Here is a 5,147-nt window from a genome sequence, read left to right as displayed (position 1 = left end):
TCCATTCTCTGTACAGCTCTCCACCCAGTCTATTCAACCTTCTCAATTTGAGCCATATTAGTTTCTTATTATAACTTTTGTTTTATAATTTTTGTTTTTATCTGTTATTACCTAGTTAGACTAGAGTGTCTGTGACAAATAATGTGAGATTATAGTATGTGGTTAATATGTAACTTAAGTATATATGGTTATGTAATTTATATACATGTCCTTACTTTTCCTTGCATAAAAGCCTGATACAATACATACAGAGGGATACAATCATAAAGCAAAGCAATCATACAGTGTGACTTGTCTTATATCCAACACGTCTTATTCAATCAGTAAACTTGTCTTATCTCCAAAACATTGCCGTTAGATCATTTGCGCATATAACCTAACCTCTCTTCACCAACGCTTTGACGTTTACTTGTAACAGGGAACATGTCTTATACAGTGTATTGCCGTCGAGGGTCCACCTAGACTTGTCTTATAATCCAATACTTCTGCCTTTCCCTGGACTATGTTGCCGTCCACTTTAACATTAAGCGACAATTTGTCTTATATCCAACACACCATGTAAACACATAAAAATCCGTGAACCCGGTATATTGCCGTTCAATTATTAGAACTTGTCTTATTTCCAATATTCCGCCATTCACGGTGGTTGTGTTGCCATTGTCCTCACTCGCTTCCCTAATCTTATAGACATTTGAGACAACCCTAGCTTTCATACATACACACACACAATCAGGCTTTTAATTTCACGTCATACACGTACAGTCATTCCATTGTTATTCTGTTGGCCAACTGAAAATGCATTCGCCATCAAGTAGTACGTAATGAAATAATACGTAATTAGTTTTATCCTTACTTTACTGTAGTGAACATATGGTTCGAAAATTTAGTAACTTACACCAGTTAGGTTTTCTCACAAAATAAATTTGGTTAAAGTCAATATGCAGAATTTCAGTTATGAAACAATAGGCTCTGCTTACCTGTTTTTTAGTAGACCGGTCTTTTTGTGAGAGGACCCCATCTGGCGACAGTCTAGGCCAAAGGCTGGATGACTCAATGTCCAGCGAAGTTCCCTCAGATCACGTCGGGGTCACCAATTGTTAGGGTTGCGAAAGTTCAACTGAGATAGGAACAGTAGCACACCTGAACTTGGTTAAAATAATTGTTTAATTCAAAAGTTAATAAATGGCAAATACAATTTCCGTATATACGGGTTCAATGTTTCATCACGCAGGATAAGACAGAGAACTGATTTGTTCCTGACAAAGATAGTATATTATACTCGTGACAGAGATTAGTTCCCGCTTCCGAGCCGGCCTGTCAGAGTAGAGACTGGGCGTGGTTTAGACTTACCCAGCCTATCGTTGATGTTGGCACATAAGCTGGTCCCAGCTTCTTTGCGCTTTCTGGTGTCCTTTCATTGTTGCTGTGTAGATTACGCTCCCTCACCCCAGAGACTGGGGTCAGACAGTTTTATAACATTGTCTGAGATATCTGCACCTGTATACATTGTCCACTGTTCTCACTCAAGGCTAACTGCAGCTTCCCAGCACTCTTATCTGAGCTAACTGTTACTTCCAGCACACACACACAGACATCCAGGCGCCCAGACCAACAGTTTGTCAATATCCAATCACATTTAATACAGTTGCTAATCACGTTTGTTATAGTATTCAATCTCATATGATATAGTTGCTAATATTCAATCACGTGTGTTATAGTATAACTCAGAACCTCACATATGTTAGGGTTAGGGTTAGCCCTAACCCTAACCACAGTCAGCAGTCTCATGATTCACCCCCTCCTGTGTCTCTCTAAGATTAGCACAGTCTCGGTCACACAGTACAGCGCCCACAGCGCCCTTTTTAACACACACACATTTCAGACTGATACATTTGTTGCGTACACACACATATTTCACACTGATACAGCGCTCTCTTTAACACACACACATTTCAGGCTGATATTCATGGTTAGGCCCTGAGCACTGGTAAAAGTAGAGACTAATGGAAAATACAGGTTCACATGAGTCAGTAATTCAAACTTTAATGCATAAGAAGCCCTACTAGCTTATAGTTAGTTAAGCATGTCAAAAAACCTTATAAAACCCCACAAGAGCTAGCCAAGACGAGCCGGTCATTTATGTCGACATACACATCTAGCTAGCTGGTTTAGCTAGATGAGCTGGTTTAGCTAGCTGGTTTAGCTAGCTGGTTTAGCTAGATGAGCTGGTTTAGCTAGCTGGTTTAGCTAGCTGGTTTAGCTAGCTGGTTTAGCTAGATGAGCTGGTTTAGCTAGATGAGCTGGTTTAGCTAGATGAACTACTTATCCCACTACAAGCCTATTGTAACTTAGTTAGCTTGCTAACGTCAATATCACACTCGGACGTAACCCTACGAAAACATCGCGTTTCAAGCAATCAACATACCTGATTTTATTTCACAGTGTAATGTCAAAGATCAGTACAGTAATGTGTTGAAATCCCACATAGGAGAGCAGATTATCCCGATGTAACGTTAACAGCTAGCTAGGAGCGATAAACTAACGTTAAAACTAACTAGGCCTTCATTGTTGTCCAACAAAACAGACGTAAGCAAACACACACAAGTAGGGAGCGGTTCCGGTCGGGAAACAGTCAACTCGGGTTGTAATAAAATTAAATCAAAAGTAGTTACATAATAAAAACGTATTTTCTTTCAATAACAAACACTTCCTTCAAAAGCTACGGGAACAAACGACGTAATGTCTCAGCTGCTAACCTGACGTAGCAGACGTAGAAAGCCCTGAAGTAGAAAGACCGTCATGGCTGGAAGGGATCAATATTTTGTGAGCATGTATTTTTCCTAGCAGGTTAGGATAATGCCGAGGTAAATACAGTTTCAGGTTAGATATTCGACGGATATTCGCCTGTAATTTTCCTTACGTCCACCAACAGCAGTTAGGGACCGTCAACATAGTGACAAATCGACATTTTCACATTTCAATAGCTCTTTAATTATTACTTCTAACACTTTCAAAACTGGTTGTAGCGAATCCGATGGACACACATTGCACACACTTTTTTTTTGTCGATTTACATCTCACACTATTTTAAATTATTTATTTACATTTTTGAATCTCAATAGCTCTTTGGTCATATGACCTACTGACTTCAAACAAGGTTCAGGATGTACTCTCAGTGGGCCTACACATTGCACACCCTTTAGTTTGTCCATTTTCATCTCACACATTTTTACATGAATTTTTCAAACGTTCAAATTTCAATAGCTCCTTGGTCATGTTACCTAATGACTAGCCATTTCACATCCGTTACACAAGGTGCAGAATGTCCACTGACTACCCTTATATAGTCAGTGGACTATAGTTATTCCATTGTACTGGATGTAATACATATTAGCATTTTACATACATTCATAAGTGTAATACTTTTTTATGACATACTGTGAAAACCTCTCTTGGCTGCTGGCTCTGTCACTTTCAGACATGCGCAGAGCAGACTGAAAGGGGAAGGGTAGCTCTTGACTTGAACCACTGGGGTTCTCTGTAAAGAGAGAGTAATCCAAAAGGCACAGACACACCCCTTGACTTTCAATTGGCACCCTTGACCTGTATGTATTCTCTCCTGATTGGTCTCCGGGGTGCTTAGTCAATGGGAACTCCGTTGCCAGCCCCATCATAACATTTTTACACAGTCTGGCTGTCTGACTAAAGTGCCAGTGGTATGAGAAGAGACATCCTCCTTTGTATTTATGGGGAACAAATATTTCCAAACACTTATCCTATCCTTGGACAGAAGGATAGGATAGAAGACACAATGCGTCAATTACGAATTACTATTCCGTGAGTAACCTCAACCTTGTGGGTCTGTGGGTGTTTGGGCCAATAAAGTGGCAACTCAATTCTACCACTGACTAGTCTCTCATGCCCCTATGAACGGGGACACAGGGCAATAGTTTTTAATCTAAACCAGCCCTTGTTTTACTGGAGTACACTAACCCCTCATTGGGACTCTTTTCTTGACACATAGTAGCAGTTTACCAGATAAGATGTCAAGAAGATCAAAAAGTAGCTTGTTGTAAGGGTGTATTACGTCCTGTGCTGGCCATATTGTCATATCCATTTTGGATTCTGAATGGTAAAATCACAGCTGAAAAATGCCTCTATGTCAAATCAAATCAAATCAAATGTATTTATATAGCCCTTCGTACATCAGCTGATATCTCAAAGTGCTGTACAGAAACACAGCTTAAAACCACCAAACAGCAAGCAATGCAGATGTAGAAGCACAGTGGCTAGGAAAAACTCCCTAGAAAGGCCAAAACCCAGGAAGAAACCTAGAGAGGAACCAGGCTATGAGGGGTGGCCAGTCCTCTTCTGGCTGTGCCGGGTGGAGATTATAACAGAACATGGCCAAGATGTTCAAATGTTCATAAATGACCAGCATGGTCAAATAATAATAATCACAGTAGTTGTCTATGTATGTGTATACTGTATGTGGGAATGTCTGTCCTACATGTAGTGTTGATACATGGAATATTACTTAACTGCATATATCATAAATTGATATTGCAAATAGAAGTACTTTGGTGCTTACAATTCATTCTCTATTGTCATTGATTTGATGGGCACTGTCATCCGTGATCTTTGTGATATGACTTTTCTTTAAGCACGTACTGATTCAACTGTCACTTCATATATTTTTCTTAAACGTCTACAAACGCTCTACATGTATTCACACTGTGATAGGGTTGGATCCTCAATGCTACTTTTATTATTGTCCTTTAAATGGTTCAGTGCCTATAATTTAGGCTGTGTGTAGAATGGGGCATAAAGGGAATTACCTCTACTAGATTATAGTGATAAGGAAATCAGCATACAGTTTTGGCCTGTGTATTTATTTGCCTATAAACTAATCAGAATTCCTTTATGTTTACATTAAAAAAAAGAGAATACTTCAAAATGAGACGACTGGGTGGACATAAAGTGGAAAGGAGGGGAAATAACTCCCACCATGCAGCAGGACACCTTCAGCTGTGGGGTCTTTGTAATGCAGGTTTGATAGTTATATTTTCAATAATGAATGGTTAGCTGTTATGTGACAATTAGGTTAAAAACTCTATTGAATTTTTGGGGTGTAGATGGCCAAGGAG

Source organism: Salvelinus namaycush, unplaced genomic scaffold, assembly GCF_016432855.1.
Source record: "Salvelinus namaycush isolate Seneca unplaced genomic scaffold, SaNama_1.0 Scaffold212, whole genome shotgun sequence".
Lineage (NCBI taxonomy): Eukaryota > Metazoa > Chordata > Actinopteri > Salmoniformes > Salmonidae > Salvelinus > Salvelinus namaycush.
This window is presented reverse-complemented; position numbering follows the sequence as displayed.